General features: G+C 34.7%; 1 protein-coding gene across 26 annotated transcripts in view; it reads right to left on the bottom strand.

Moving 5' to 3' along the window:
• The window catches only part of MBD5 (methyl-CpG binding domain protein 5), a 416,685-nt gene that overhangs the window by 250,398 nt on the left and 143,859 nt on the right, over positions 1-22,428 (bottom strand). For 24 of the 26 annotated variants that reach the window (XR_011428206.1, XR_011428208.1, XM_070240856.1 and 21 more), the window contains one exon: positions 1,454-1,547. The gene's annotated coding sequence lies outside the window, so the exon portion shown is untranslated. Of the gene's footprint in view, positions 1-1,453; positions 1,548-16,515; positions 16,542-22,428 lie in introns of those variants that run through there. The other 2 variants (XM_070240852.1, XM_070240858.1) reach the window with 2 other exon arrangements.

Here is a 22,428-nt window from a genome sequence, read left to right as displayed (position 1 = left end):
AAAATACAAACAAAAGAGGAGAGTACAGTAGATATTATTTTAGACTATCATATTAGAATGGTTTCCTATGGGTCTCACTCAGGAGCATGGGAGTGGAAATGAGAATAAAAGAAAATACATAAATAAATAAAATAAGTGCTTTGCATGGACCAGTGATGACAGTGTGCCATGAGCTGAGGAGTGTGATTAACTCTATTCTCTGTGCAAAAGGTCCAAAGAAAAAAAGGAATGCCTTATTATTTTTTAATCAGAAGGATCTGTTTTACACTGTGGAAAGGAAGAAACTGTAAAAATAATTTTCTAATTATTATAATTCAGAAAACGATTAAATAGCTGTTCCAAGTAACTAACTCATCATGTAGAAATGGATTAGAAATAAGTAATATCATTTATATTTTCAAGAGAAGTTATTTCTGACAATAATATTCATCACAGAAAACTAGCAAAATCACTAAGCTGCTAACCACAAATTAAGGAGAAAAAATAGACTCTAAGTACTTTCACTCTAAAAGAATAAAGAAAAATAGAACAAAGGAAAAACATTCCCTTAACAGAGGCGGTAAACTGTTTTATTTAGTTCACACAGTGGAAAAAGTGGATTTTTTTCACAGCAAAATTTTATGCTGATAACAAAAATAAAGACTTTTCAAAATTTGTATGTCTGGTTTCTTTTGAAAAAAATTCATAAGATCTGATTTTATTGGTCTTGTATTCCAACTTAGAAAGGACTCTAGAGCCTTTCACAAGTCACATACTCTCCAAGGTTCCATTGTACCCACCTGACATGCAACATTATTTAAAGTACCTTTTTTCCATTTTGTACCCCTTGTATGTCACTCAAAATTTTACCAAAACGTATTTATAAATTTCCTTAGTAATGTAAGTATGTAAGCAATCATAGCAGGCATGAACAAAATATGCTAAATGAAAGGATATGGTAGGTCAAGACAAATCTTTGGAGACTCCAGAAATAGTGAAAAGAGATTTGGTATTCAGAGATAATACTACGAGTACAATACACTATAACTGGGTTTTCTGGAGTGGTTAAAGAACAAGTTCTTAACATATTTAAGGATTGATTAATGAATACCTTAAAAACAAAGTACAGTGGATAGTGGTTTTTGTTGAACCAGTTTTTTTAAGTTTACTGACTACATTGCGCTCACAGTTTTGATGTAAGACACTGCATTTCTTCTACATTCTTAATTGGTTTGCACTCTTCCACAACAATATATCAATATTATCAACTGCCCATTATAAATGAAATTTGATACATCCTGTCAAGATAGTGTTAGGGCATAAAAATTTGTGTCTGAATACGAATGATTGTGGTTGCAAGGTTGCTTAGCTAGGGCTGGGGATAAAAAGTAAGCAAGTTTAGCAACTCAAATTGCAATCTGGCAACTTCAACCATTTAAATGAGATTATTTACGAGGCTATAGTTATTACTTACCTGGAGTGTCTATCTTTTAAAGATCTTGTCTGTAAACCATATAACCTTCAATATCTACTTCCCACATGCAGAAACTGATATCCTCAATAAGCATCTAAAAGAGAAACAAGAAAATAACATGAATTTGAGGTTATAAACATTGTTTCATTTATTTTAAATATAAAAGCAGATACTGAAATTCTCTATGACTTTCTTTGATAAGTTTGGGCAAAGAGGTATGTATCAACAGGTATATTTTACGTAAATAAACCGTAATGAGATTTTCCAAACAACACACCAACTGGAAGAAAGTATTTGCAAATCATATATCCAAAAAGGGTTAGTCTCCATAATATATAAGAACTCACAGAACTCAACTTCAGAAAAACAAACAACCCAATCAAAGAGGGCAGAGGATATAAACAGACATTTTTCCAAAGAAGATATACAGATAGCCAACAGGCACATAGAAGGATGCTTCACATAATCATCAGGGAAATGCAAATCAAAACTACACTTAGATATCATCTTACACCTGTTAGAATGGCTATAATCACTTAGACAAAAAATAACAAATGTTGGAGAGGTTGTGGAGAAAAGGGAACCCTCATCCACTGCTGGTGGGGATATAAACTGGTGCAGCCACTATGGAAAACAGTATGGGGATTTCTCAAAAAATTTAAAAAAGAAATACCATATGACCCAGCTATCACACTACTGGGTGTTTATCCAAAGAACTTGAAATCAAGAATATAAAGAAACTTATGCACCCCTATGTTCATTGCAGCAGCATTATTCACAATAGCCAAGATGTGGAAGCAACCCAAGTGCCCATCGACTGATGATTGGATAAAGATGATATGGTATATATATACAATGGGATACTATTCAGCCATAAAAAAAGACAAAATCATCCCATTCACAACCACATGGATGGAGCTAGAGGACATTATGTTAAGAGAAATAAGCCAGGCAGAGAAAGATGAACACCGTGTGATTTCACTCATATGTAGAATATAAACAAACTTATGGACAGAGAGAACAATTTAGTGGTTACCAGGAGGAAGGGAAATGGAGGGTGGGAACAAGAAGTGAAGGGGCACATTTACATGGCGTCTGAAATTTCTATAGCACTAATTTTATCTGGCTACCTAGTTTCTATAAACATTTTTAAGAAATACAATTCTAAACACATTGATTCTGATGTCCTACATGAACATAACCCCATTGGAGAAAATATTTTCCTCGTTCAAAATGGATAATTACAAAAATATAGTCTTCATTACATTTGAGTTGCCCATAAAAAGCCAAAATCATAGAAAACAACTAGTTAAATATCCTGTCCTCATGAAAAGGTCAAAATTTTATTTCCCTTATCACTTAAATTGCTCAATCAGTACTTTACACCAACCTAGTGAAGCTTAGCAGAAGCCTTTAAGAGAAATTGCCGCTAATAGAGAATTGGGACTATCTAGAGAAAATGTTCTTTGCTGAAAGAATTTGATCCTGATTTTGTTTGATTTTTTAAATCAGCCAGAGACAAGCAGTTAGGGAAACAGGATTTAGATGCTATAGTGGTTTTGAGTACTATGGATTCCCAAGCCAAACATCAATATTTTGGATTAGCAATGTCATTGTTTCTTTTGGTCATTAATGTAGATCCCTGTTTATTAGTTGCAGCTGCACAATAAAAACACTTGGGACACTTTTAAATATATTCAGACAGTTTATTCATTATATATTCTGATTTAACTGGTATGACTTGGGGCAAGGGCCTAGGCATTTTTTAAAAGCGTTAAGGAAGAATATCTGTTCTTCAAGTTAAGAAGCAATCTCAATGCAACTATTTAGCTTAGTTTCTACAGATTAACGAATAAGACAATAACTTCAAAAAAATACTGTCTACAGATGTCCATGAAAACTACTGTGATACTTGCTAATCTGACTGTTAAATATTTAAAATGACTTCAAAGCTTCTATGACACAAACACACACAAACCTACCTCAACAACTATGTAATATTTTAAGTTACGTGGATCCAAGCATGACATAAATGGTGGCTGCAGTGAATCTCATACTATAACGCACTTAAGGACCAAAGGTACTACTGTAAAATGTGGACTCCCGGGTGCCATGCCCAGAGATTCTGATTCAGAAGAACTAGGCTAAGGCCACTGATTCTCTACTTTTACAGACATCTCTGGTGATTACAATGCAAAAGCTCTACAGTTCCTGTGAAGCAGTGCTCTAAGTATTTCTCAACCCTGACTACCTCTAGACCTTCATTATTAGCACTTATAAAAATACTTAAGTTTTATTCTAAGATTCCATTTCTAATCTTAAGAAACAATCCCGAGAACCACTAGGCAAGAAATAGCTTTATACATAAATAGGATTTCAGCAATAAATCAATGTAGATAAGCTAATATGATGTTTATAGATTATATATTTTGTAAGCTTTGCTATCCTCCTAAGTAAACCGTGTAGGTAATCAATAAAATACTTGTGGCAAAAAAGAGAAAACTAGGTTATATTCTATAATGAAAATTTAACCTGAAACCTGATATGTAACTAGAAACATGACCTCAATGTCTTACAATTAAAAATTTTTTGTCCCCAACTTAGCGGGGGGTGGGGGCGGGTTGGGGAAAGCTCTTTTAGCATCATTTGCTGTTTAAACACAAAGCCAAAATTTTTTAAAGAAAAAGTCTTGAATCATTTCCTTCAAGAACACACACACACTAACATAACTTACTAAAAATAACAGTAAGAAAGAGGCTGTTAACATTTTAGATTTGAAAATTCTTATAAACAGGTCTGGAAATACTTCTCAATAAAAATAATATATTACACACACATACTCTTTAGATTCTTCCTGAAAAAGAAAAGTTTAATAAACAGAGGTAAATATCTGAGTCTCTGTTATACATAATAAAGATGGCGATCTCAGTAACTACTAAACTTTTAAAGAAAACTATACTTATTTTCTCTCATCTACCTAGTTTGGAAGTGCTCCCAAAAAAGTATTCTTTCTACATGCATGTGCTGCTAAAGACTTCAGGTTTTTGTATTAAGTCAAGATCAATCTTCAGTTTATGACTATAGTTGATTTTCTTTTACCAGGCCTAGTGCTGCTTCACAGCTGGTAAATAGTCATGGACTTCCTAAACGTCTTCACAAACGGAGCTATTCCACCCGCAAGATACACTGCCCATCTGCCTCTGTGGTTTACACCTATGAAATGAAGTCCCAAGGTCTTTTTGCAAACCTCTTGTTCTTCTACTACCTGACCCCAGCTGCCTTTCTCTCTTATCTCTTGGTCAACTAAAACTTAGCTCAAATACTGCTTCTTCATTGAAGGAAATTTCCATCAACTTGACACTAAAAGCTCTTTCTCTTCTGATTTCCTATAGTAATTATCGCAAATTACTTAGCTAATCAGGCTAATCAGGCACTCATTTATGGTCCCTTTCTTCTATCTTTTGCTACTATTTAAGATTTGGCATGTTTGTTTTATTTCCTCAACTAGATTATAATTTCTCAGCAAGCCCTAGCCTGAAAGCACTTAATAAATATATGATGGTTTTATTTGTTGGTTTTTCTAGTAATTAAATATAGTACTTTACAGTGATTGGATAAGGCACCTAGCTTTCTCTTTGGTATACTTTACTACTATGAATGATTTAAAAATTGTAATCTCCCTATGCTGCATGAACTGTCCCATCTGTTCTGAGGACTACTGCACGTAACTCTCTTTTCTTTTTTTTTTTTTAAAGATCTTATTTTTTTCCTTTTTCTCCCCAAAGCCCCCCAGTACATAGTTGTATATTCTTCATTGTGGGTCCTTCTAGTTGTGGCATGTGGGATGCTGCCTCAGCGTGGCCTGATGAGCAGTGCCGTGTCCGCGCCCAGGATTCGAACCAACGAAACACTGGGCCGCCTGCAGCGGAGCGCGCGAACTTAACCACTCAGCCATGGGGCCAGCCCCAGCACCTAACTCTCTTAATGCCTCATAATCCAGGTAATTTTGGTTAACAGAGAGTAACAGCATAATAATTACCATTATTAGTAACTGAATTAACAAGAATGAAAATATTTTTCAATAAATTAGACTATATTTAAATATACTTAACATAGAAGTCATACGGAACATGGTTCAATGTTTCCTTAGGAAAACGACATATTTTAATAAGAACCAATAACTCTGTAAATCACATAATACTCTATATCCTTTTAAATATACTGGTAAGAGCTAACGTTGATTGATTTCTAAATTCTAAGTAGCATAATTTAATCCTCACAACAATCCTAAGAAGTGCTATTATCATCTACATCTTACAGCTAAGGAAATTGAACAGAGAGATTAATTTGTCCAAAGTTTCACGGCTAATAACTGGCAGAGCTGGGTTTCAAACTCATGCAGTTGATAATCACAGTATTTCTTGAAGGCCCCATCCAGTAGCTGGGAAGCCTTACCTCCAGTAAGCTCTGGAATCTCCAGTAGCTCTGGAAGCCTTATCTGATATATTTTCACGTCAATTTCCGCCTTACACTCTCCACCCTTTTCCAAGGTTTATCAGGTTTCCCACTGAAAGGAGAATGCCATGGTGGTTCACTTTCAACTCTTCTTCCTCATAAAAGAGGATTTCTATGTCCTCATTTAGCTGCATATACTTTCTATTATTTCTGTGTAATTTACATAATAAAGCTTCTGTGATGCTAAGGGTTTATCCTAAAAATCTCACTCTTGCTTCTGAATGTAATGTTCTATAACCCTAATCTAATTAAGATCCATTAAGTATGGTTCAATACAGGGATATTAAATTTACGGTTTTAACTCATTATTTTTTTACAAAAAACTATGCCTTATTAAAATATTACTGCACTTCCAATTTTAAAATATAGCAGTTTTTATAGAAAAAAAAAACAGGCTTTCTACGTCTCTGAGCTATGGGACTAGATCCAAACCTACACTTTTACAGGTGATTGCTTTCATAGCATTAGAGTATGCAATTTCATAGCCCTCAAGATCCCACTCATTCTGATCTGAGAAGTGACTTTTAAAAACTCTAATTCACAAATTTCACATGTGGCTGAATGAACAGATCATAGCAAGAGGTTATAGAATAAGATAAAACCTCACAAGTGTTTTATTTCAACACAAACATTCAAAGAATTAAAAATATTATTATCCAATGTTTCCTTTTTTAAAGTTTCCAAATTTCTTCAGTATAACAGAGCTCTGATCATGCAATCCATGGAAGATTTGTTTTCTCAACTGCTTTTATCACAGAGAATAACCTTGGCCTGAGCATATTCAAGCCATTGCTTAGTAACAGAATCATCATTAGGTTTATTCAGATCACTCATTTGGTGGCCCTTGCCTAACTTTTATTTATGGTTTCAATGCAACTACTCTAGTTTTGCAGTAAAAGTGTAAGAATTCTTTATTGGGCATGCCCATGTCACTTTCAAGAAGAAAGACTACAGGTAATTCTAAATTCTGTCCACCAAATTAAGCCTAGTCTTTAGCTCCCTTGCAACCTGTCCAGATGAAGCCAGATGATCTGTACGAAACTATATTTAAAGTCCAAAGCAATTGAAGTTCTCTCTTTTGATAACAGCCAGCCTATTCAACAGATTAATAGAAGAGTACATATTTTCATTAGAAAAGGAAAAGAAGCAATCACCTAATCTTCAACAAAGGAAGTAAGAACATAGAACGGAGAAAGGAAAGTCTCTTCAATAAATGGGCTTGGGAAAACTGGACAGCTATATGCAAAAGAATGAAAGCAGACCATTATCTTGCACCATACACAAAAATTAACTCAAAATGGATTAAAGACTTGAGTGTAGAAAGTGAAACCATAAAGATCCTAGAAGAAAATATAGGCACTACACTCTTTGACATTGGTCTTAGCCACATCTTTTCAAATACCATGTCTTCTCAGGTAAGGGAAACAAAAGAAAAAGTTAACAAATGGCATTACATTAGACTAAAAAGCTTCTACAAAGCAAAGGAAACCATCAACAAAGTGGAAAGACAACCCACCAAATGGGAGAAAACATTTGCAAATCATTTATCAGACAAGAGGTTGATATCCAAAGTATGTAAAGAACTCACACAACTCAACAAAAATACCAAACAACCCCATCAAAAAATGGGCAGAGGATATGAACAGACATTTTTCAAAGGAAGATATACAGAAGGGCAATAGGCACCTGAAAAGATCCTCAATATCACTAATCATTAGGGAAATGCAAATCAAAACTACAATGAGATATCACCTCACATCAGTCATAATGGCTATAATTACCAAGACCAAAAACAACAAACGTTGGAGAGGATGCGGAGAAAAGGGAATGCTCATACACTGCTGGTGGGAATGCAAACTGGTGTAGCCACTATGGGAAACAGTATGAAGATTTCTCAGAAAATTAAAAATAGAATTATCATACGACCTAGCTATCCTACTACTTGGTATTTATCCAAAGAACTTGAAATCAACAATTCAAAGAGACTTATGCACCCCTATGTTCATTGCAGCATTATTCACAATAGCCAAGATGTGGAAGCAACCCAAGTGCCCAGTGACCGATGAGTGGATAAAGAAGATATGGTATGTATATATATATATATATATATATATATATATATATACACACAAGATATGGTATATATGTATATATATATACATATATGTGTGTGTATATATATATATATATATATATATATATACACACAATGGAATACTACTCAGGCATAAAAAAAGACAAAATCATTCCATTTGCAACAAAATGGATGGACCTTGAGGGTATTATGCTAAGCGAAATAAACCAGACTGAGAAAGACAAACACCATATGATTTCACTTATATGTGGAATATAAACAAACACATAAACAAAGAAAATAGTTCAGTGGTTACCAGGGGAAGTGGGGTGGAGGGTGGGCACAGGGGGTGAATGGGAGTACTTATGTGGTGACCATAAATGATGTACAAGAGAAGTATTACAATGATGTAAACTATCATGAATCTCAATTAAAAAAAAAGAAAAGAAAAAGCAAAAGAAGCAATCCTTTTGTTCTCATTTCACCCCCCTCCCCCCGTCCCCAGCATTCTCCAAAAATGTCCATCTTATCTGGACAGGATATCTCTTCAGCTGTAATAAATAATCAATTTGGTTCTCATAGACCACCTTAATTACATCTGTCACTTGGGGAATATCAGTGAGTGATTTTTGGGTACACTAACATTCAAATACCTTGAGAGCTGATCTTTTTGGAGAGAAAGATGAAGAATAAGATTTTGCCAAATACAGTACCAAGAACATGCATATTAGAGTTCTGACAATAATAAATTTGACCTTAGTTTTGTTGTCCTATTGGTGGTGTTGATAGATAATTAGCTATAGACAAATAGCTAATAGGGTTGGGACCTAGTAAATGGGCTGGCAGCTCATTTATTATTCTAATTTTATATAGTCTCTCCCACTCTTAAAATAAGGTTCTTGAAAACCACTATGGATTGGGAATTGAAGGTTGAGTATGTTGTAGAGAAAAAAACAGGATTGGGAGTCAGAAATAATATGAATATGAAAGTCTACGTTAATAGGTTTACGCTCAATAAAACAAAAATTTTAAAAAGGAATCATATCCTTCCATGTGCGAGAACTTTTCAAGGAATTCCTCTGTGGCAGTGTATAAAATACACTATAAAGTTATTTTATATAGCTTTATTATATTTTATAAAGCTATTTTATTTTTGGAAATAATAAATATACTAGCGATCTTGCTTTCTTCCTCCCTCCAAATGTCGGTACTGTTAGAAGTTTATGACTAGGATGATGTTGTTGCTATCTTCTTCAAATCTTCTCAGATTCTGCTTTTTGCCTTGCTGAGTCCTGACTCAGTAGTCTCTCTTACACATTTCTAGCAGTGTATCCCTCCTTTATCTTTTTCATGGCTTCCTTAAAAAACCACTACCACTAACACCACCTCCATTTTCTTTTCTAAAACATCATATGTCTCTTTTTTTCATTATCGTCATCAACAGGAGTTGTCCACATTTCCAAAAATGCTAGAAATGAGATCTTTTTCAATGCTAGAAAGTTCTGCAGGAGGAAAAAGAAAGGAAGAGAAGAAAAGTAACAGTGATAACCACCGCTGTTCTCACTATTCAGGATTATGCCAAAAACTGTAGATAGAATTACTTGACAAGAGGTAGGGATATCAAAGAAGAAATTTCAACATCAGAAGGTATATTTAAATTCCCTCTGAAACATGCTAACCTTGAAGGTCCCTTCCAACTCTATGATTCTATGAATCTATGATTAGGAATTACAAGAAATTTTATGAGCAAACAAGAGAAGAATGCTTTGAAAAAAAGCATTCACAAGTCAAACACCAAAGTTGCACTGCCCCCTTTTGGAGGCAAACATTCATAAACATTTAAGAGGATAGCATTAATTTTTAAAAATCTATAGCAATGTGGCAAAATATAGGCATTAGTTGTACCAGCCAACAACTTATTACCTAACATATTTAATTAACCCCAAGGTTAAAACAAACAAGACACTATAAATTGATGGTGGGCCAACACAAAGAATAAAACAAAACTCTTGGAGTGATGTTGAAATTGATACCACCAAATGAAAAAATACAAAAGAACTGGAATTTAGTCTAACAAAAATGATGTTTCTGCCACTGCTGAAACAGAAATTGGGTCTATGACCCGGTGTGTGTGTGTGTGTGTGCGTGTGTGTGTGTGTATGACAGAGAGACAGAGAGAGAGAAAGAGAAGAAGAAAGAGAACAAGAAAGAGAGAGAAAGAGAAGAGAGAAAGAAAGAATATTATTTTTGTGCACAAAAATTAAGAGGCTTTGGGGCTGGCCCGGTGGCACAGCGGTTAAGTGCACACGTTCCCCTTTGGTGGCCCGGGGTTTGCTGGTTTGGATCTCGGGTGCGGACATGGCACTGCTTGGCATGCCACGCTGTGGTAGGCGTCCCACATATAAAAAAGTAGAGGAAGACGGGCAAGATGTTAGCTCAGGGCCAGTCTTCCTCAGCAAAAAGAGGAGGATTGGCAGCAGATGTTAGATCAGGGATAATCTTCCTCAAAAAAAAAATTAAGAGGCCTTGAGCCAGCCCTGATAGCCTAGTGGTCAAAGCTCAGCACACTCCACTTTTGTGGCCCAGGTTCTATTCCTGGGTGCAGAACCACACCACTTGTCTGTCAGTAGCCATGCTGTGGTGGCAGCTCACACAGAAGAACCAGAAGGACCTACAACTAGAATATACAACTATGTAGTGGGGCTTTGGGGAGGAAGAAAAAAAAACAGAGAGAAGATTGGCAACAGATGTTAGCTCAGGGCAAATCTTTCCCAGCAAAAAAAGAGAGAGGCCTTAAAGAAGGTGCACGTAATTGGAAGCATTTTTATGGTTTCATGATAACATTTTTGGGCATTTGACACATCAAGACACTAACATCCCAAAGAAAAATACTATTATAAAAACAGATTTCATGAAGCTATCATAAATCTAGTTCAATGTCTAAAAATGTCCAGATCCAGAATATAAACCATAATGCTTATTTACATGGTGATAAAAAAGATAATAATAGTTCTAAAAGCAATTCTACTGTATTGAACTAAACAAATTACTAGAGTGTGATAGCAGCGTAAGCAGAAAATACTGAATCACAACTCAGAAAAAGTCTTTTTAAAAGATGTTCTCTTTATAAAAACAAAAGAAAATCATGTAAGTTGAAAAGTTAATAAGATATGGTAGACATTAATTAGTACTTGTTAATTAAGACTAATTTGAAAGAAAACTAATTAGAGGGAAGATATATTAAAATTAACTTACAGAAAAATTTTAAATAAATATAATTGTAAAGTATGTGCATACAGACTAAAAAGTGCTCTCTTGTAGGTATATTTCAAACAACCAGCTGCAAAATGCAGCTATAGATTATTAACATTAGTATACAAACTGCTTATAGGTGAACATCAAATTCATGCTGTAAGAATTTTTAAAGGTTCTATAATATACAGACAGTCTCCTTCCAATATTTATGGTATTGATAATTTAAAGCATAATGTTTTTATATAATGCATACTTCAGCCAAAGTGACTTCAAATTATCAAACAAAACAAAAGAAAAAAACCTCTCCAAAATGATGTGTCCTCATTACTGGCAATAAATCATCAAGGTATTATTCTAAGCTAATAGAAGAGACTTTAGCCAACATAACTGACAAAAAAGCAACAAGTAGTTGCATCTTGGGAAAAGAGTAAAAAGCTATAAAAGAAAGAAATGGAGAAAAAAATACAAAAATGAAAATTTCCTACATAACCAAATCAAATTGTACCATAATTTCCAATAGAAACAAAAAGATAGCAGGGAGAGGTGTTAGAACTCTATGAAGGAGGTAGAGAAGTCCCCACATATTAGCAGACTGAAAGAAGAAAATGACAAGCAGAGAAAATGCAAATAAATGCCTAGAACAATAGGAATATCGTCCTTAGTGATGTCTGAAAAGGAGGTTAATGTGACTAAAGTACCAAAGCTGCCAGTGCTTGAGGGAAACACTAGGCTCTGACTTTCTGCAGATTTTTGGTGCAGGAACTCATAACAGCAAAAGACACCATATTATGTGAGGAATTCTGTGAGCCAGCAGTAGTGCCTGATTTTATGATGTCTGGAAATAGCTATCTTTTACCAAAAGGGAACAATATTTCAAATCCTACCAAGAACAGCTCAGTATTACACCAACCTGCCAAACAATGAAGAGGTTTGTCAGAGAAAATAACACATTGACACAAGAATAAAATCCTTATAAAACAGAAAAGGATGTCTGGATTATACAAATTATCTCTAAGAGTAAACAAAGATGAGGTCATTACTGACTTGGTGAAAGATAACTGAGAAATCAAAAAATGAAATCCAAACTGAATTTGGATTTGCAACTGAAAAGAGCTTCTGAGTCACTCTGATTTATTAGAGATATTTTAGGTTTAGAGGATTGTCCTCTCAAGTTTCTTTTTTGAGGGTTACAAAAAATAAATGGTATCATTTTAGATCTTTCAAAGGTGACAAATCAAAAGCTAGACATATAAAATGTTAAATATTTCCAGAAATTTGTTCCATCTTCTCTATGTTTGTAATGAACTGAAATGACTATGCAGAAAAATAACCACTTGAATGTTTAAACCAAAACGTTATAGGCCCTTTTGCTCTACGTGAATGATTTAAGTCTTAATACCACCTCTCACACATGGCTTCAAAACTACTTAAAATTAATCAAATATTAAATGTTCCTTATATTGCTGGCATTCATAATGCTGTGGTTTTCTGATGGTTCCTTAGCCCTGAGAATATAGCTGTAGATAGCATTGTAGATATAGTAAGATGCATCCTATATAATATATATAATAGAGAATTTTAACATGGTACAGTAAACTGCAAGTCAGTATGTGGAAGGAAAAAGTATGGGGGGTTCATGTTCAGTAAAAACTAAATATAAAATATTTAAAAATACCTATTGATTGGCTGGTTGCAACAGAGCAACTGAAGTAAAAAATAAAATGAAATATTCAGTTATTCATATAAAGATGATAAAAACAAATAATTTCAAGGCAGTCAATATGTTGGCAATAGATGCCTCTCTACTGGATTGAATCAGATAAAATTGTCCTTTTTATTATTCAAAAAAGGCTGAATAATGGTAATTTCATATGGTTCAAACCAAATGCATTAGTTAACATAGTTCATTTAATTCCATGAAATTGCAATACAAACCAAAAAACAATGTATTCATTGCCTAAAATTTGTATTTCAAATAACTTTTCTACCACATAAAAACCGTGAAAGAGGAATAAATACTATCAGTGACGTGTCTTGCTCCCAGATTATGAAATTAAGAGATAAGGTTTTTACCAAACTTGAACATACACTATGTAGACAATGAGGTAAAAATCATCATTGTTTTATTCTTCTTGGATGTGGATGGAGAAGATGTAATAAGAGGAGAGTTATAAATGAGAACAAATTCACATTTGGAAAAAAGCAAAGCAACAAAGTCCTTTATGTTACTTACAATAGCTTAATAAATTTTTTGGCCAAACGATCATAAGCTGCGAGCTTCCACCACCAAATTATTGCAAGTTCACAATTTTTTAAAAATGGTTGACTGTAAAGGCAATCTATGTTGACTGGCAATTGATCGATCAATCAATCAATGTAACTGAAAAAGGACCATATATTTAAGTAATAGTTTAGCCGAAATCTCAAGGAAGGGATTCTCAATTATGCCTGATCCTAAAAATGTGTCTGAAAAAAACACAATATAAAAAAAAATTAATAGCGCATTTAAAATTTTATATACCCTAATTATAACATTAGGTATACCATAATTACCTATTCAGATATATCTAATATTTGGTCAGAATGAATAGTGTGGCTATATCAGTTGTTAAAATACTAAATAGTAGAAGACTTTCCTGGTTGTTGGAAAATAGCCACTGCTTCAACCTCTCCACATGTCCCCTTCTCTAGGGACCCCTCCCCACCAAGACTTCTCCAAATTCTAATCCCTAAGGAGATAACATCTGGCAGAGCAGGGGCCCTCCAAGACCCTGGCATCCACTCTGATTTGTTGGTGCCTGCACCATACCAAGTGTTATATATTTTGAATCTCTCCTCTGTTAATAAGACAGGAATAGTAGCAGAAGCTTTGAGTTTGGAGTCAGACTGACTATAATACAGCAGCTCTGCTACCTAGATAATCACTGGATCTTTCTGAAATTCTAACCTCCTCTTTTGAAATGGAGTTATTACTAGCTACCTAGTAGGGTTGACAGTGGATTATATGAAATGACATAAAGTACTTATTAGCACAAGGTAGACATACCATTTACTTTCCCCTCCTCTTCCTAGAAACATAGTAACTACTACATGGAAAAAAAAAAGCAAAAACTGCAGTCTTTTACTCACAAAAGGGTCATGTTTCAAACATTTTTAAAGTCAGTAGTCTGGTACTTAGAATGCATTTTCCCCATAATAATTATTATATAAAAGTATTTACATATTTCAACAATTTTATAATTTCCAATTTTATCAATAATGTACTGTTCTCATACATGAAAAAAAATTTATTGAGCATTCGTATATGGTAGGCACTATTCCAAGAATTTTACATTTAAATTATTTAATCCTCAAAACGACCTTATGGAACAGTATGCTTTTATCATGCCCACTTAACAAAAAAGGAAATCAAGGAAAAGAGGTGATAACATGCTCCAGGTTACATTAGGTAGTAAGTGACGGAGCCAGGATTGGACCTAGGCAATTAGGCTCAAGGGCCTATGTTCCGAACCACTATACTACACTGTCTTTGGAGTTATTTGAACCATAAAACATATAGAGATTTACAAAAATTAAATATTGAGAAAAAATACACAAATGTGATATAAACAAAACTGGTCAAATTGAATAAAAGAAGAAAAAAGTATACTGAACTTATCTTGCATGTTGGTGGCTTGAGGAAAGGCAAGCTGAGGTAGACTTGTGATGAGACTTGTGGAGATATAAAGTGGTCTATACGGTCAAAGGCTTTAAATGCTGCTAATGTTGGTTCTTTTTTTTATTGAGGTAAAATTGGTATGTAACACTATGTAAGTTTCAGGTGTACAACATTATAATTTGACATCTGTATACGCTACAAAGTGATCACCACCAAAAGTCTACCATCCATAACAACACAATTGACCCCCTTCACCCATTTTGCCCACCCCTAAGCCTGATAACCACCAATCTGTTCTCCGTATAGATGAAGCTATATATAAAAAACCCTGAAGACTCCACCAAAGAACAGCTAGAATTAGGAAATGAATTTAGTAAAGTTGCAGAGTACAAAATCAAGTTACAGAAATTTGTGGCATTTCTATACACTAATAACAAACTTTCAGAAACAGAAATTAAGAAAACAAGCCCATTTACAATTGTATCAAAAAGAATAAAATACCCAGGAATAAATTTAACTAAGGAGGTGAAAGACCTGCACACTGAAAACTGTAAGACACTGATGAAAGAAACTGAAGAAACACAATAAATGGAAGGATATTCTGTGCTCATGGATTGGAATAATTAATATTGTTAAAATGTAAAAAATTAAAATTGTTAAATGTTATACCCTTGAGACTCCTGTGAATGCTCTGTGACCATTTCTGGCTTTGAAAGATTGCTTTTTAAATTCAGTTTTTGGTGTGCTAAAATGATTTCCATCTAACGCTCTTAGTATTTTTAGATTGCTTTTTCTTTTTTTTTTTTGAGGAAGATTAGCCCTGAGCTAACTACTGCCACTCCTCCTCTTTTTGCTGAGGAAGACTGGCCCTGAGCTAACATCCATGCCCATCTTCCTCTACTTTATACGTGGGACGCCTACCACAGCATGGTGTGCCAAGCAGTGCCATGTCCACACCCAGGATCTGAACCCCGGGCCGCCGAGAAGCGGAATGTGTGAACTTAACTGCTGCGCCACCAGGCCGGCCCCACTTTTAATATTTTCATTTAGGTATTTTATTACATTTTACTTCTACTAACGTATCAAAGTTGCTGTTAAGTATTTTATTCGTTTATTTGACATATTAAGTGTTCTAAATACTAGTTTTCAGTGTCTTAGGATCTTAATACTTTCCTACTTTATTTTCAATTCTTTAGCATTTTTAGGTACCCCTAAACATTTATATTTGAGCATTTTTACTGTATTAATGTTTTAGTTTAGACTATAGGTCTTGGTAAATTTTTTGTTAGAATTATATTCAATTTTTGGTTAAAAAGAATTTTTTCCTAACTCTGGAAGTAAGGTGATAAAAGGTGACCACGTTAAGATTCTTTTAACTACATAAGTTTGCTAATTTTTACCGGTATTTGATGGCTAATAATTTTAATAGTTTTCGGTCACAGAAAAATGGAAAGGAATCTATAATACTAAATATTCCCAGTCCCAAAAAAATTCAAATAGATCACCTTTTTAAACTATTCTAAACAACTATCATAACAGTATAAAATAAATAATACCAACCGAAATGGCAAGGATTCTCATCGTTGCGTTTGTTAGATAGCTGTCTTAGTCGGGTTTCCAAGGAAATAGACTCTGAGACTAAGACTGAGTATACATAATTTATTTGGGAGGTTCAGAGTAACCGGCAGGGGAGTGGAGAAGGTGATAAGAAAAGGGCAGGCAGCTAATACACGTTACATCATTAAGCTAGTAATCATAGAAGCCAACTGAAACTTAATCTCATGGGGGACACTCTGGCAAATGGTGTAAGACAGATGTCTCAGAATTGTCTAAGCCAAGGCCAAGGAAGCTGAAACCTGTCAGTCATTGCTTAAGGTCTTTTCCCGGTGCTTCCAGCAACTCAAAGGCAGTCCTATGGTTTAGACGCAGGTGCTGGCCTTTCAAAGGTGGATGTGCACAAAATGGTGAGGGGCAACAAGAGCATATGGACAGAGAAGCACATTATCTATTACATTAGCAAGACCAGTAAGCACCCCCTAATTACCACAGTGATCATTCCAACAAAGTAAATTTAGCCTTGAATATTGGTGAAATTTTGGCAGAACAGTTTTACCCGGAAGCTGAGAGTATGCCGACAAAATCTAGGTATTACTAACAATAAGCCGGTTTGTAACTTCTCAATTCAAAATGCTAACAAAATAAAAGCCTGGTACTAAGACACTAGGAAATATATATAAGCTCAAGGAATAATGTCAGCCTATGATTTATTCTTTCAAGGAATAATCCTTACGATCCTTACAGATTCCTATGATGTCCCAAACTATAGCAAGGACAAAGACCTACCAGAATAAGGGACGTGAAGGATCATCCTAAATAATCAGTCTGGCTGTTTCCCTAGTAAATGGCTACATTCCCACAGCAACGTGAAGACACATGCTATGAAAAAACAAACCATGGATTAAAGTCATTTGGAGGATCTACAAATTCTTTTTCCAAGAAGACCACACTTCCCTGACCCAAGTAAAATTTCTCTGATTCGGTTTTGAATTATTCCTCACTTTCAAAGTCTTTCCTGGTCCCTCTCACTATTTGTCTGACTTGAATCCTTGGGTCTCTTTCTTTTGGAGTATTCCATAGCCTTTATGTTTCCTGGGGTCAGGTGATAGTGCTGACAGGAGGTCTCAGGTCCAGGTCCCAGCCTCACCATAATGCCAGAGCTCCTTTGGTGAATGAGATGCCAAGTCTAATGGATTATTATTTCTGGATCTTTGCTCTGCTCAATGACTCACTCTGGATTAGAGTTTACAGACAACTGGAAAGCTAAAACTGACTGAGCCCTGTGGACCAGACAGGGACTTGCTATGGTTACATACTGCCCATTGATGCTGGTTTATTACAGAGTAATGATCTTTCGAAAGTTAACATCAGTGAAAAAGCTAAGTGTATGTAAACTATATATCTGTACCAGGACCAATATTTGTAGCTGTGAAACTGATTTGTAGCTGTGATTATTTTTTGCAAAGAATAGGGAAAAAAAGGTGGAAAGCAAGTGTGTATGAAAGTGAAGAAATGACATTTCCCCTTAAACTGTACTATGCTACAAATCATACTATTTCCAGTAATTATGCATGCATTTACTTCCTTTGAATTATACTTTCACAACATAGTTGCCAAGCATTGGTCTATTTCTACTGCAGAGAGTAGGGCCCCAGAATTTGTCAGGGCCCCTCTGCTATTACTCTGTGGGTTCCGTGGTGGTCAGACTTACTTTTAAAGTGTCTATGCATTGGGAGGGTATTTTAGGGGTGGAGAAGTAGCAGGAAAGGAGAATAGTAAGAGATTCACCCAAGAAAAACATTTTTCTTTCTCAAAATGAAGAAGTCTGATAAAGAAGTATAACGCGTAAAGCAGTAAACACTTAGGAAAAAAGAATTAAATTGAATTTTGTATATTTTAAAAGACTAGTAATATAAAATTAAACACTATTAATAACTCGAGTAAAACAACCATTTTATGATTTCTTACCATCTCAAATTTTAATGATCAGAATAATAGAAATTTACAGCTGGAAGGAACCTTAGCAATCCCCTAGACCTTGCCCTCATTTTCAAGAAGAGAAAACAGAACTAAAAGGTTGACTTGCTGAAGGTCATAGACAGTGATAAAAAGGCTAGGATTCAGGTTTCTTCATTTCCTCTTAGATGTTCTTTTTACAAATAATTTAAAAATATTATTAACATAGGTTTTTTTTTTTTCAATTTGCAGATCTTTTCATTTGAGTTCCACAACATTGTACCTTCACATAAATAATACCTGTAGCGAGTATTATTAGCACTGCACCATCTCCCCACATGAATATATTTCAAATTTGTATATCTCTATGTACTTATAATTCATTTTCTTAGTAAGAGAATAGTTGAGAAAAGATGTTTGTATACGGCTGCATATTAAGACTATGGCTTCACAATTCTTAACATTTCCATTAAGATTATGGCTTCACAATTCTTAACATTTCCATTAACATGAAATATATATGAATACTGTAAATTTTTTTAAATTTACAGCAAGTCACAGTCTCAAAGATGGAGCTATTTACTAAAAGTCATACCTTCTAAAATTTAGCAACTTGTGGAAAGGGAGGAAGGAGACATGACATATCTTTTAAAAAATTACCCCAGCACACTAACCCAAAGTTTTTCTTCTTTTTTTCTCTGTTTTTATTATTTTTCACTCCTCACCAAAACTTCACATAAATAATACGAGAAAAGTGCTTCCATGGCTCTTCATCAATCTATAAAACGTTTTTAAGCAACAATGTAATACGACTTCATTAACGAGCCCTCTGGGTACAGAGTTTTTTTGGCTTGGACATGAAACAGGCTGAAGGAAGTTCCAGTCTTGAAAAAGCTGGCTCAGAATGAAGGCCAACATGGACATGACAGGTCTCCATAAACTAGTCTAGATCCACCTGAGGGAAAGGTCCATTTGCAACAAGAAATATAGTAGTATAATTATATTCTCACAAGTGCACAATTGTTTAATTATGTTAAGAGTGAAATAGCTTTTGGAGAAAAACTGTAACAAATTAATCCTATTTATAGCATAGCTTCTATAAGAAAATGTGTTTTAGGTTCCCATTTTGCAGGCTGACAGAACAACTTCCTCTTGCCATAGATGCCATCTACTGACATAGAGGCAACAAGGAGGCTGGAGTTAAGCCTTCCTCTCTAGAAGGAGCTCCACGGGCATAGCACAAATGCGGCATTTGTTAGGTCTTCACAAATCAGATGTTCAGAATCCAGAATGCGTAGACTCATATTCCTAGGGAACGGGACAATCTATAACGATTTAGTCACAGAAATTACAGGTTTTCAAGGGACAAAAATCAAAATATTTTTTCGCAACCTGTGGAAACCCGATCTGGATTCAACTAACACTAAGTTTCTAGCTTATGCTATACGCTTTCCCAAACAAAATGTGCTTTAATCATCATCGAAATCTTAGGGTATAGGTGATATCCTCATTTAGCAGATGAGAAAACTAAGAGACTAAGAGAGGCCAGAGCTCTGGTCCTGGATTGGAAAACTGCGGAGCTGAACCCAACTCCAGTGCTCTATTCCATTTTTCCACATTGCTTTGTGATACCTCTGATAATGACTTACAGTTGTGTCAACATTAAGATTCTAAAATTATTTGTCTCTGTTTTATTACTAAGTGATCAAGGTAGCTTATAAAATATTAGTACCATATATTAAAATGGAAATAAGTGAGGAAGTTGAAACAAAGAAACATTTTAAGTGAGAAACGTTTAAGATTAAGACAGAGTTGTGGGAAATGAACATTTTTACATATCATTCTGATGATGGTACAGTAACATGTTAATACATAAGACCTGCTTTAGCAACATAGCGTTTTTTCAAAATATCATTACCAAAATAGAAACTGCATGGGAGGCTCAGCAAGGTTATAAGGTGTAAATTGCCTCTGGAATTCTCTTTTCTATGGGTTCCTCTCATTTCTAGTGAGGTACCTGTCAACAACCTAAAATCAGACAAGGTCTCCCTTTTCCCAGGTGACTAGGATGATGTGATCTCTGGTAACACTGCCCTAGGAACCTAGTTCCATTTCCTACATGGTTTTTGGAGGTAGAAATGTATTCCCAATTCCAAAACAGTAAATTAGAAAAAAACAAAAAGAAAAAAAGAAAGTGTAACTGGAGGTTTGAGAGTTTTAGTTATTTCCTGTTAATGGAGCAATGCAGAAAGTATATGAGACAACTAGTGCAATGACCAAGAACATCTACACAGATGTTTCTAGCTCCTAAACATATTCATTTCTAAACACAGTATAATTCAAATCAGATCAAACTCACTTTAATAAATTATATTAACGTAATACTAAATTTTGATCATGTTATATATTATGGAAATTGGAAGGTATATTACACCTTATATATGGAAAATCAAAGGAAGAAATCATAAAAAAGTCAAACAGCTGCTAAGTATTAACACTTTCCAAAATAATACCTGTAAAATCCATTTTGAACACATCCTTTCAATTAAATATTTATTAATTAGAATCGAATCACAATTCCCTCCTGGGAAAAAGAAGAGTGTATACATTTAACAGTACAAAAAACTGCACAGTATAACAAAGTTTACAAACCTGGCGTTTATTTTATAAATGCTTTTGGATCTTGTGACATAACAAATTCCTCACTACTCTGAAGAAAGCTAACGCACTCTTCAACTGGGCTAAAGGGTAAAGTGCCAAGTGTGTCTGTCAATATTTAAAGTCACGTGTCTCTGAAATGACTGACACAATGGAAAAAGTGCAAAGGGAAAGAAGTTTAATCGCATCCCAGGTCAGTCTCATCTGCATGCTGTTCTCTTCATCAGCACATACTTTGGTTTCCTAAGAACCTGACATTCCAGGTCCTCTACTTCCAATCCTGCCACTGTAAGATCTGTACGGGGATAAAATTACACATGATGTACATTTTAAATTCTCCTCTCTGATTACCTATTTACCTATTTTCCTTCCTACTTTCCCTCTCTTTCTTGCTTCAAAGATAAAGATTAGATATGGTATTGCTTACTTCTTCCCCAAACAGACTTTGGGAATAAATAGGTACCACTAGTTTAACACTGGAATTTAAGCATTATACTAAAATATCTCTCTGAAGAAACAATAAATGCTTACCTACCAAACGTATTTCCGGTGTTGTTAATAAAACCTGGCTCTTGAAGCTACAAACAATTAACTCCTATGTAGCTATCTCTGCATATATATAATTGGATTTATGCTTGTTATTTAGACTTCCATTTTGTTAGAAGATAACTGAGTCTTCTCCCTTAATTCAATACAGTAACATTTTGAAACCCTACCATGTGCAAGGCAGGTTTTAGGTGCTTCTGGGCATTTTAAGGAAAACAAAGAGTTGGAGATACCAAATACACACAAATCACCATAAAAGCAGAAGTACAGATAAAATGCCATGCAAGCTAAGAGGAAGGAGAGAGTAATAACTCCTTTATAATTCTTAAAGAAGTGACATAAAGCAAATTAAATTATGGTGGACTGAGATTCAAAATCCAATATTAAGGAGCTTAGACACAAGTCTATCCCTAATTATAACTTGCAACAAAAAAACGCATAAATTCTTTGTGCTTATCCTTCTCAAAGAAATCTCCTACAATAGATGCTATGTCTTGGAATGATCCCATTCAATAGCTTCTTGTCATATTTCACATGACCTCTGAAAATGATATCACCTCTAGGAAGCTCTCTCACCTGATCCCAACAACTATGGTTGTTCTCTATAGCATGTAATGACTACACTACCCACATTATTTACTGTAATATCAGTGTACATTTAGAGAACTACCTTAAACTTTGGCGACTTACTTTGTCTCAGTCACTATGCTGAATTGCTTTACTCATATTTATTCTCTTGTTCCTCACAACAACCCT

Source organism: Equus caballus, chromosome 18 (genome assembly GCF_041296265.1).
Source record: "Equus caballus isolate H_3958 breed thoroughbred chromosome 18, TB-T2T, whole genome shotgun sequence".
NCBI lineage: Eukaryota > Metazoa > Chordata > Mammalia > Perissodactyla > Equidae > Equus > Equus caballus.
The sequence above is the reverse complement of the archived record's forward strand: the minus strand, read 5'-3'. Positions and strand labels throughout refer to the sequence as shown.